The sequence below is a fragment of the Mugil cephalus genome, chromosome 19 (assembly GCF_022458985.1).
Source record: "Mugil cephalus isolate CIBA_MC_2020 chromosome 19, CIBA_Mcephalus_1.1, whole genome shotgun sequence".
Taxonomy (NCBI): Eukaryota; Metazoa; Chordata; class Actinopteri; order Mugiliformes; family Mugilidae; genus Mugil; species Mugil cephalus.
The window spans coordinates 16,636,861-16,650,037 of NC_061788.1; the positions used below are offsets into that span (position 1 = coordinate 16,636,861).

Below are 13,177 nucleotides of genomic sequence, written 5' to 3' on the forward strand. Positions count from 1 at the left end.
CAACACAGCTTAGAGTAGCTTGAGATTTCAGGAGGGCCATGCTCAGTAAATATTTCCAAATAGTAAGACTCATAGTTTTTTATTTCTACACGTGCTGTATACAAGTAGGCTTGGAGGATTTGCAATGGTTGAAAAGAGTCTGAAAGGTGGCAATGAGAGTAAAATACCCACTAATACAACATGTTAACTTTCCTGATGAGTAATTTGTGAAATAATTAAGATCATGATGACCATTTTCAAGTTTGTCACCCAACACCAGACATAAGGCATAAGAAGTGAGACATAAATACTCTTTATGCACTTCAAATTAAACCATTTTAAATGTACCTGCCTAATCCTGAGAATAACAATATATGGCAAACCTCATAGCCTTTGAGTAAATAAATACGCCCCATGTTCCTAGAGTTATATTGAGACTGTTTAACAAGATGAAGAATTGGCATAAATGTGAGGAAGGAAGCAGGAGATTTGATTTGCTCAGGACATGTGAATTGTTTTTGTATGTACATGTATGTGTACAAGAGTTGACCTTTACACAGAGTTCTCGGCATGTGTTCAGCAGGAAGGAAACACACAGGGAAACACATACACCCAAACTACACAAACATGTTGGGGCACACACACACACACACACACACACACACACACACACACACACACACACACACACACTTAGACCGTCCTACACATACATGACCCCTGTTTGCTAGAGCAATGACTCATCCTGCTGGGAACTCCATGCTTTCCCCATTACTACAGACTGGCTGACTGGCTGTGCCAACGTGCTAAGAAAGACAGGTAGAGAGTTTAATCAAGATGAGGGTAACTGGCAAAGAAGGGAAAGACGAGATGAGACAGAAGTGTATGAAATACTTAAAAAAGAAACAAAAAAAACTATACTACCAGTCAGAAGTTCAGACCCAAACTTTTGACTGGTAGTGTAAGTGATCCTTAAACTACATACAGGATTACACTCCACCTCTAGTGAAAGCACATTACAACCCAGAGAAACGAATCCTTTGAGAGTATGAATATGAGAAACTCATGCTTTCTTGATTACTTCTGTCCGACTCTCTTTTCAAAAATGCTGTTGGAAAAGACACCAAGAAGATAGAAAGGAGCAAAAGGAGTGGGAGAAACCCCTAATTTAGTCATGATATCATGTTTGAACTCTATTGGTAAACAGGAAGTGAAGGGTTTTGTGTGTCTGGAGAGAGAACGCTGATATGTAGGCTATACTATAACACAGCCAAAGTTTCAAATTATAATTTGTCAAACAAAAAGCAGCTGTCTACGGTCTTTATTTTAATGAAACTGCCTAAAACTTGATTAAATAACAAAAGATCTCATCAAAGAATAAGTCTGACCAAAAGTTGGTACCAGCAGTAATGATGTTCAATACCAGAGCTTATCGTTGTCAGACAACAGAACTGCTTACTGGTAAAAACGTTGGAAAAGTACCAGAACCAACAATGGGGCCAAAAGAGACAAACTAATGAGAACTTGGCAGTGAAGGATGCAAATCAAAGACCAGTGAATTCGGAAAAAACATTATCTAAAAAAAATAAAAAATGCTATTGTGTTGTTAGCTTAATAGCTAGGATTTTCCACATGTTTCCATTTTTTGATTCCGTCTAAGCAGAAACACGCTATAACCATGACTAACTTGCATCATTTGTGAACAAGGAGTAATTTTATCCAAGTGTTTGGCTTCTTCCAAATCATGTTCTTTTGGGATTGCTTATGCTTAATTCATTGCAGACTGCAATTCAATGGAATTCAAATTTAGAGAGAAGAGGGAAAATAAGATATCAAGAAAAGAGGGAGTGAGAATGAAAAAGAAAAGAAAGAAAGAAGAACAGAAGATGAGAGAAAGTGTTAGAGAAAGGGAAGCAAAATGGAGAAAAGAAAATGACATCTGAGGTGAGGACATTCGACTCAACAACAAGTGGAAAAGTCTCTGCTTTCAAGGTGGAAATCGGTAAGGTCACCACTGGATGAACTCAAACATCTGGATTACTCTGGTTTCTTCTAAATGTGTCCCCTGTATCCTTTTGCTTTCAAAGCTCTGTGACACATAAGCCGTTCAGATTTAGGACCTGTGTACTCGAAGAAAGTATGACACTGTTGGGATGCCTTACATTATTTTGAACCACCATTTGCTAAATAAAGAAGAAAATGTTTTTGAGACTTAGTTGTTAGACTATCCCAAAAAGAATGATCACACATTATTAAACAAACTTCCATATACTATACACCAGACAGAGGAGAAATGCACAGTGTACGGCTGTCTACAATGGAGGATTAACAGTACACCTGAGTTAAAAAAAAAAAAAAAAAATCAGGCAATCAGACCCTATATATGCCAGGTTAAGTAAATACTGTATGTAAAAAGATTATATGCACTTCAACAAAAAGGTCTCTGGTAGAAATCGAAATCAACTCCCTCATTATTGTCAGATATTTACTGGAAGGCAGATACAACGCAAACAATGACAGGGTTTCTTTCTGAATTAATGAGTGATAAGTGAAGAGAAAGCCGTCATCAGACTCCTTGGCTGTGCTGCACAAAATTGGCTCACAAACAGCAGCCTCTCCAACTTGTTTGCTTGAGATAACGAGGCCGATAGGAGGCTGATTTACAGTGCACCGCCATGATTCGGTTTCAAAGTTTGTTGACTTTGAGACACTGTGTTTGTGTGTACGTGTCTTCTGCATGTGTGTGCGTCTCTTGAGTGATCCAGGAGCCAGATAAAAAGCCCCTTTCAGGATCAAAGGCAGCCTCAGAGGGTGGGAAGTTTTAAGAGTTAAAATCTTTTAAACCAAAAAATGCTCCACATCATGTATTTCAAGATTTTCACACTTTTTTTTTTTTTTTAAAGATCGGTTTAACACAGGCAAACTACAGATACAAAGATCATGAAGGTGAGACCCACTTTCCCCCCATACTGTCACTTTAATGTCATTAACACATTAGACTAATGTTGACCCAAGGAAAGGCCTCCATTTAAAAAATCGTTTAACTCAACAGGGTCCATATGGTCACCAAATACGCCTCTACTGAGAGATGGGGAGGCATGTTTCACCTCACCAAGATGTTCTGTGGCCTTTTATCTAATACAGTGTTCATGATTTTATCTTGTTTTTAGTAGTAATGGAGAATTGTTAACAAAAACATAACAGTTTAGTCCTAAAAAATGGACGGGTTCATTAATTAAGTTAAGGTGGCGTAGATAGTTGAGTGCTTACAAATGGCAAATGCACTAGAAAGCAGCAGTTAGCATGTGCTCTAGTCTAAGGAGTCTTCACTGAGTTCTTGTCTGAAAGAAAACAGATGAGGACACAGCAACGACTCCCGGGCACTGGCCACCACCTGACTCGTTGTTTTGATGTCGGGAAGTCGGCAGATGTCCTCTGTCAGGATGCTGGAGGATAGAAGCTGTGCTGCTCCGGACAGCCGTTTCAGTTTTACAGAGCAGCCATTTAATTCAGCGTCTGTTTAAAGAACCCTCCCACTCTTGGTGACGAGGATTGCATTTTTGCGGATTCAGTCAAATTTTAAGGACGTCTGTCTGGAGCACAAGCTGGCAATATTGGGGATGAATGCAAACACCGTGGCACGTCGACATATTCCACAAAAATGTATGTATTCGACAAACTCAATTGCACTGGTGAGCTGTTGCAGTCTTATTTTAATCCAGGCATGTATACTGACCAAACTGGAGCGCACAGTGTTTGGAGAGTCGGTCGCTTCCTCTGCTCTGCTATGAGTGATGATCAGAGCAGCCACTACATAGAAATAAGGAAGATCAGGCGTGATCGACTGCATATTTTCACGCTGGACTATCGGTTGATTGCCATGTACAAATAACCTTGATCTGATTTTAAAGCCATGCATATGGCAAAATAAAACAAAGGTTGATTTATCACATCTATCTACTCTAGATTTACAAATATTTTCCATCTCTCTTGCCAACTGAATTTGTTTATGTGTATAGCAGTGATTTGGAAATAAACTGATGTCAACCTTGTCTGCCTGACTCTTTGCAGCCAACCCTAATACAGGATATAAAACTGTCTTCAAAAGAACTTTCAGTTTGGCAGATAAACTCCAACAAACTGCAACTGGCAAGCAGTGACTTATTAGGCTAAAACTGATCAACTGTACACAGAGGTATCTGGCCTTCATTAAGGAACTGTATATGCTAATTATATTTTATTATGTATTTATCAGAAAAGTCATTTTACTTTTATGCACCGATGAAAACCATCTCACAATGAGGCAGGTACCCAGACAACTGACTTTTAATGCAATAGCATATAAAAAAGATCAATACCCCCAGCACCCCTTTCACATTGAAAATACCGGCCTCACCTTTAGTGCGCTTTCATATCACCAGAAGTCCCGGGTCGGACCTCCTGCTGTGAGAGCTGCGTGCCTGTTTTTTCCTCCATCATACGTCATCACGTACATTGCAGGTAAACAATTGGCAGCATGGGTGTATTTTTTTTAGCACTTTCAGTTTGTTGATGACCTGAAGAATGCTTCAGACCGGTCAAAACCCTGCTCTTTCAAAAGGCTGCTGATATTAAAATAAATCAGTGTCCCGCACAGTGCCCGATATCTGCCGCCGAATCACCTCTTCATCCCGGATGCAAAGCAGCTCGCGTATTACCCAATTGCCATGATCGTTGAAAAAGTGTGGGATATCGCTATACAAGCTGTATATAAACACAGTCACACATGCATTCCCCGATCGGTCCACTTTCCCAAACATGATGTAAGACCAATTCACCTTTGCACTTCCATTAATGATCATGTTTGATTTTAGAAAAAAAAATGAAGAAAAATCTCTGAGATCGGTCTTTATGGGAGTAGACCAAAACTTGTTTTTGAGCTGAAGTTTCTACAATGATAAAGTCTGTCAGGCCGTCGAATGTAACAGGTAGATACATCTACATCAGAGCGAAAAATCTGAGTTGACGTGGCATTCCTGTTCACATCGATAAAATCCTGGGTCGATCGCTGGGTTTTTTGCTCGATGTGAAAGGGCTTTAATTGATGTGAAATGGCTTAAATGACAGAGAAACATTAAAAAACATGAAAAAATGCTCCTTTAACCCTACCTACCTGAAGGCAGGGATTTCACAGCTCAAAAAGGTGATATTTGAGACACAATTATTAAAAGCATTCATACATTTCAAGGCGGAATCCTTGTGCAAGTCTTCTCCTCACAGTGCCATCCTTTTACAGCATCCTTGTTCCTCTTTTATGCGTCAAATGTTAGTCATAACTGATGTAAATGCAGCATGCGAAGACAGAAGGTAAAACCACCTCCATGGTGAATAAGTTCAAAGATCAGCTCTAGTAGTTATAAACAGGCATTCAGAACACACAAGGCTAGATGCTGGATGGTGCCCCCACTCCTAGTGGGCAACAACATCAAAAATTCAATAAACACAGCAATAGGATTCATCATTGTAATTTGACGCCATCCATATGGACAAAGCTGATTAGCTGATCATTAGACTTGGACAACTAAAATACCAGTGGACACGAGTTGAACACATCTCTAACAAAAAAAGTAGGCATCTGGAAATTTTTAGCTGCACTGCGAACAGTATACAAGGAGCATTGCACATCTAGATTCATCCTCCTTCAATCTCATTTCTTTCTGTCACCTGTCTGCCAAAAGTGATAAGATCACCATGCTCGATAACACACATTTACCCTCCTTTAAGCCTGCTAACACTCCATGAAAACAACAAACACAGCAGAAGCACGGAGGGGGAAAGCTAGGTTACCAGACAGAGAAGGGGCAGGTAAAAAGAGAGAGGGCAAAAGCAAGGGAGAAACAACACTGAAAGAAGAAAAATAGGGAAAAGCGTGTGTTAAACGGTGGAGCAGAATCATACTTAATTGCCATAGACATTCCAGCAGGATTATGTCATCACACACACACACACTCATTTGCCATCACAACTGACTGTCACATGACTTAAACTGACAAGTCTATCACTAATGTATGACCAGACAAGTAAAAATAGCCACCTTTGAGTGGCAAGAAAACGTTATTCAACACTGTTTCTCCAGAATTGCATCACATTTTCTTTCTCCTATCACTTTTACAGTAGATGCCGAGATGACGCTGTTACTAAAAACAATGAGTGGTGATACAGTCAAACACAGAATGAGCTTTAAAACCGAGACCACCCACTGATATGTTTTAGACATTCCGCTGCCGAATTTGAGAAAACCATCTCATAGAGTGATTTTAGTTTGACCCCATCATCTAAACTGTACAGTCTTCCTACTACTGTCTACGTTCAAGTCTTCAAGAGTAGAGATACTGCAGCATTCCCATTCTTTGCTTGTACAGGATGAAGACCAAATTCCAAGCAAATAGCTCAAACGAATACATTCATCACAAAAAGTTTCTCTTTAGGGAGTGTTTTAAGTGTTGAAAAAACTGCTTTTAGAGTGGGCGCATTGTGCAAATTATTTTGTGGATTCATGAGAGTGTTTTAATAGAGACAATAACATATTAAATATAGGTCAGATATGTACATCTTACAAGAGAAGTACTGCAACAAACAGTTACTGTTCATTACTGATATACACAACAATTACAACTAAACATATTTCCTTGAAAAATTAATGTCAAATGAAAAATAATTAGTTATTATAATACTATAATGCTGTATATTTGTCCTGTTACAGTTGTTGATTCTAAACACACCAGCTTATGACTATTTAGGATACAAGCATCACAACATCCATTCCCATGCAAATTGAAATACAAATAAATAAATGGCATGGTCTCCACACGTCCGAGTATTCAAAACAGACTTTCCCCTTCCGCGCAGTGATGACACCATTTTTTTCTATAAATATATTCAATGATGCAAAATAACTGAACGTGCAAAATTGTTTTTGATGACTAAGCACAAAGGCACGTTATTCACACCAGGAAATGTCTCCTCAACCACTCGTCCCACGTTCAGGGATATGAACTTCAATAACAGCTAATGTTTCCCAGTACATGGAGTGCCAAAGCATTCAAACATGCTGTACCACAATCTCAAACAGGAGAACACTGTCTAATGTTTAACTCAAAGCCAACAGAAGAAAACCTAAACTGGCAAATTATGACTAAAGGGACTGCCGATTGCCATTTTCAATATAACATTCATTCAGTTTTGTGGGAGTAAATGTTGCAGTAGCAATGAGCACTTGACTAGACTAGAAAATCCATAATCCGTATCCTTTGTATTTATGCATATTATTATATATATATATGTATATATATGCTAAACTAGTATATACAGTAGATGTAAATCTAACTTTTAACCAGGAAAGATGAAACCACTGCAAAACAAGATCTTCATCTCTCTGTCCTTTTAGATCTGTTCCCCGTCTCTAAAATAAGCCCCACTGAGACAACACAGTGGTCTGCATTAATGAACCTCTTTCAACAACAAGATGCCGCATCTATGTACTCAGACGAAGAGTCGCTTTAATTATATGTCTGACATCAAGGTCCACAAATAGACCATTTTTGAGATGGCAGTGACGGTAAACATGAACACCTGCAGGGTGGGAGTCAAGACCAACAAGCCAAAATACTGGTACATCTTTGCTACCCCAGCTTGTAAATCAGTCCACTGTATTCTTCGTGCTGGCTTGGCAAGTAACCACCCCAGATTTGGAGGTAGAATTTTATACCAAAGCAATCGATAGAATGTTTTTCCAGCCCGGCCTAACACTGTGCCAAGCTCTAATAATCTCCACAGTTAGCTCTGTTTTCAAAGTCAACAGTTCACTGGACAGAATTGCAACATTTTATACAGTTAACTTAATAGATGCTGCTTTCACTGGGGGAACTGCGGTAAGATGTCAAAAGTGCCCAACTATTTTCTGAGATATGCTGGCCCCAGTCAAACCAACATGTAAACCTCACTCAATGGCACAAGCAGGCGGGGACTTTTGGGTTCATCCTCCTCTGTGACTGACAGATAGAAAACGGTTTCCTGACTGGAAGTCTGTAGAGGTCCAGAGGATCACACAACACATTTGGAAGGGAAGGACGGCCATTCTTTAACATTTACTTTCCCTGGAACCGACTTTCATCCTGCCACATAGCTGGGTTTAAAAAAAGAAAAAGAAAAAATAACAGACACTACCTTTGCATAAAGGAAACTCAAAATAACGATAAAAAAAACAATGAATTAAAAATGCAAAAGAATAAACAAGACATAAATACAGTGATGTGGTTAGGATTACTGTCGCTCTCCATTAGTGGTCAGTAGTTTTAACACTGCAACACTGAACATTCACAGAAACGCTGTTATGAACATATTGTTATTTTCTACACTTTCAATCATTCTCCGCACATGTTATATCAGATATCAGCACAATCATGATTTTTTTTTTTTTTTTAAATATTCCTTTGAGTCCAGGTACCTGACCTATGCAAAGGAGCAGGCCTTATTCTAAGTCTTATCTTTCCTTCACCATTGTCATACTGTATCTAATGTCTTTGCTCTTGTAAACCAATCCTTGCAGGTGTTATGAGAAACCAAGATCTATAAATCAGCAAGGAAAGCCTTAAGATTTTATATATATATATACACATATATACTTAGATGGGTGCTTCAAATAATGTAAACTCTGGGTAAAGCAGGACATCCTGTACTACTGCTGCTTAGGAAGATTAACTAAACAAAGCTGAAAAGATGACGACTATCCAATAAACTAAAGACAACTTTGAACCCATTTTGTTTAGAGAGGGATCCATAACACAGGTGCGTTTCCCACTGAAACTCCATACTCCTACTGCTTCTTCACCAAGAGGTGTTGCTGTGGTAAGTTAAATACACCTATTCAAAACAAGGTAACTAAAGGATAACCCCCCCCACCAAGATACAGTTTCTGCTTGAGTTAATCACTAACAAATATGATGTCATCTGACTTCAAAATGCAGTGCCAGAGATCATGCACTGGAACATAGTTTGTTCTTTTAGTTAGCAAAAAATAAAACACTTATTTTAAATGTATCTTCATCTTGAATTTCTAGGACATTTTTACATTAACAGTTCTATGATTGTGTGTAATGTTTGTAAATATACAAATATATGTATATATAAAGATACACATCCACACACTGAAGTTCAATACTGAAAAAAAAACGCTCTTTTATTTAAAACAGATGCTGCAATGGTCTGTTCTGTTTTTTCTCATCGAGTCAAATTCCACATAGAGTGAGTATAAGGTTCCTTTTCAGAGCCCCTATAATGTATTCAGTGATTACTGAGGCATGTGTATAATAATAGGCATACCAGAATACTAACAGCATCGCTCTTATGGGGAAAAAAACTTGTCTAGCAATTAATACACTCTAATCACTCTCATCATCTTGTCTTTATTGGTCAACTGACCTCAGAAAAGTAGCCACAGCCCTAAGCCACAAGGTCCCAACCAACTGATGGAGCTACATATTGAGGTCTGGAGCCGCAGGAACGATGTGAAAACGAAGGCAATCATAAGATAGCAGATAAATAATATAATATTGGTTACATATCGTAACCCCAGATTTTGTAAGTATAGGCGTATCCCTCTAAGAGCTGTCAGCGGGCGTAGCCTTCACAAAATTAGAGCTGACAACGCTTTCTTGGAGAATAAGTCCTCGAACGCACAAGTGAGAGGAGCTCCTGGTAAGAATAAGCATGGGGATAAACTGCAAGAACAGCAGCACAGAGGTGGAGAAATACCCCACTCCAGGCCCCTCAAAGTTGGTTTAATATCAAGAGCTGGCTCTTTCTGTCTCTGTGTCTCTCACATACACACAACAAGAACAGTATGGCCTCAGACCTGGCACACAGCGCTGAAGTTCTTGGAGCAGCTTTCTCTCTAATTTAAAGTTGATTGCTGTGGGCCCTCCGTGTGTGACTAGTGAAATATGAGTGTGGAGAAGAGTATGGAGGCTTGGACCACGTTTAGCTCTGCGTGCGTGCGATTGTGTATGCACAAGGGAATTGGATCGTCCGAGTTCGTAACTGTACATGCATATGTGCAGGCATGAGTCTCTGTTGAGGTCTTTGTGGAGCCGGTCAGTATGTGTGCACAGTGCACATGTGGTTTTTGGCGAGAGCTAGCGCAGAGATCGGGCTGCCAGCGAGAGACGTCTGCAGGGAATCAGGCGAAGCTAAAGGCGAGCTGAATAAGACTACCTTTCTCAGTCGGGAAAAAGAGGCGACTGGAGGGTTAGTTTGACCGAGCTCAGATGTACAGAAAATTAACTGAAGTCAAATGAATTTGACGGTACAATTCTGTTTTCATCAAACTAGAGAAGAAAAAAAAAAGTTACATTCACGACAGTTCAAGAAGTTTTACAGAACGACGACGCAGCTGGTGGTTTATCCAGTTACTATTACATAAGAGCTTATGTTAAAAAAAAAAGTAATAAAACACTTAACAAAAGAGAAATCACTTGATAAATGTGTTACTGTGAATCACTTTAAACTTGTTGTTGAGTAATTTTAAGAGTATTTTTATGGATTTTGATTAGTACGCATCTCAAATGATGTGCTTTTAGGACGTTAAATGTATTTTTATCCTAAAACCACAGTGTGTGAATTATATGAACCCGCACCAGAGGCTTCAGTCAATTTATGCATGTGTCAGCGATGCTTAGATTAAGGTGTTTTACTGTTGTAAGTAATCCGAACCTGTTGGATTTCCCTTTCACTCTGGATATTCCTGAAAACTAAAGTCAGAACAGGACATTTGTTTAACCAATTTTTTTTTTTTTTTTTAGTCACAGTGTTTGTAAAGCAAAAATACACTGAAGTTTTCTTTTTATAGGACAGGAGTCTTTTATCCGTGGGCAGCCTAACTTGCCAGAGGTAAACAGCAAGGTGTCTCTCGTTTTTTCCTGACTATGTACATGTAGTTTCATAGCGGTAAAGGGGTCGACAGAGAGCTTATATTCTGCTGGGGAATTCAAACTAAAAAAAAGAAAAAAGGAAACATCATGCTGACTGGATCATCCTAAATCTAAAGTGAAACCCTTGAGCATGTTGTAATTGACAGAGAAGCTGCGCGGAGAGGCCAGGTGCTTCTCTCTGCAGTGCTTACAGTGACTCTGGCTAGGTCAAAACACCAATTATCCTTTCTCCCTTTCACAGAATTAACTGAATGGATTTAAAGCAAATAAATAAACAGCAATCAAACGGGCAACCACTGGAAACCTGGAATGTATTAACACTGCACGACTCGTTTCAGTGTCTTTCTGCACCGCTATTCGAGTGAAGTAAGAAAATGGGCTACTATTGGTAAGCTGAAAGCCAGCAAATAAACACGAAAAATTGCCTTTTCCTCCAAAAGAAGGAAAAGCAAAAACGCTAAATACAGCCACGCACAGAGAGCAATCACAAGAATTTAACACACAGGTGAAAATCTACTTCTACGCCTAAGTTTCAAAGAGTCAAAATCCTTGTTTGTGCAAACAAACTTTTTTTTTATTTATTTTTTTTTTTTTGCCATCTCATGTCCTTGAACCATCATAGGTCCAACCTGGTGGACAAACAAGTTTACTTTGACGTCAAATTACGGGATTTATGGGTTCAAAATCTGCTGCTGATAAAGTTCACAAATCACGTATGGGGGCAAGGGCAAAAGCCCCAGGTTTAAATCTTCATCTTACATAATCAGCCTCATTTTTCCACAGCTTAAAACCACTGGGAAAGTCAAGGTTGAGGCATGAACTTTGACCCAGATTTCCGTTTTAATGGGGAGAAATACGCAAAGTCGCAGCAAACGTCGCTCCCTCGGAGTGAAACGTCTCTCCGCTTAGTTCTTGGATCCCGTCTACCTTTTCCTGTCCTACTCCTGAGACGCCCCCGGGCTTCATCTTTCTACTAGGTCTGTTTGCATTCCTGCAGAGCTCTATTTAAAGGCTCGATCACTCCGCTGGCTAGAGGAATGCACATCTGCACCGAGACCCCGTCCCGACGTCTCCCTGCCTTTCCCCCATTGTGTACCGTGTTTGTTTTATTATTGCCTCGCTCCGTCCAGCAACTCTCTTGCCCTGGAACTGTACTTGGTGCAAATAAATATACAAGAAGAAAGAGCAGGATGAGGACTAATCGTGTTTATCACATCAGCAAGTGCTGCTGGTTGACATGATGTCAACGCTTCATTTATAGTCTGCCAAGTGAGTTTCTGGGCTCACTTTTGAGAGCTAGGAGCAAAACAAGTGAATGAAAGCCAGTGTGTATTTTGACCTCTAATTTTTTTGGGCTGCCTTTACAAACACACGGTGTTGCATAAGGCACATTTCACATTTCAGCAACATGTTTCATTACCTGACAAAAAAAAAAAGGGTCCAAATTAAATCTGAACCCCAAACACAGCTGCAGCCGCGGGTTTAATCAACAGCGTAGGTACAGCCCATGCCCCATTTAAATTGTCAGACAATTTAAATTGCTGTCACATTGCAAAACATAGAATATTAATGCCAATAATTTGGGGCATACTGCTTAGGCTTAATTCACGGTGACACACTAGCTAGTAGCATGACACATCCACATAACCACTGCGAATAACATTGGAGTAAAATTTCCCTCTAGTCCCTCTGGCCCCGTGCAGTGAGGCGGATAAACTTTTCTCCCCTCCACCCCCCCAACACACACACACACACACTCAGCTTCCTAGCCGCTAATTCCCTCCCGCCCGGTTCCGAACAGCTTAAATCGCCGAACTTACCTTGGAAAATGTCCTCGAGTTAAATGGGCATTATTATATTGTCGCCGTCCATGGCTGGGACGCAAAGGCGTTGATCTTCGGCTAACCGAGGAGACCAGAGAAGACGTAGCGGGGCACGAGAGCAACAAAGTCGGACGGGGAGGAGGAGGGTGGGAGGGGCCAGACTGGAGTCGGCTACCACGTCGTTGGAGGACCCGGCTGTCAATCACCCCGAAAGTGGGCGGGTCCTGACTGTAAGGGGATTATAAAGGGCCGAGCTATCAGAGCTGATCCCAGGTCTGAGGTCTGAAAGGAATGTGGCATCGAAAAACAGACCGAGGCCGCCGACGGCGGGATTAGGATTGTTCTAATGTTTCCATCGTTTTTTCAGGTGATATTTCGCTCATGTGATAACGGATTAAAGATCTTTTT

General features: G+C 40.1%; 1 protein-coding gene across 2 annotated transcripts in view; it reads right to left on the reverse strand.

Annotated features, from left to right (window-relative positions):
• Positions 1-12,893, reverse strand: part of il11ra (interleukin 11 receptor, alpha) — a 39,984-nt gene extending 27,091 nt beyond the window's left edge. For both annotated transcript variants that reach the window (XM_047568969.1, XM_047568970.1), the window contains exon 1: positions 12,767-12,893. The gene's annotated coding sequence lies outside the window, so the exon portion shown is untranslated. The remainder of the gene's footprint in view (positions 1-12,766) is intronic.
• Between the last annotated feature and the right edge of the window lie 284 nt (positions 12,894-13,177).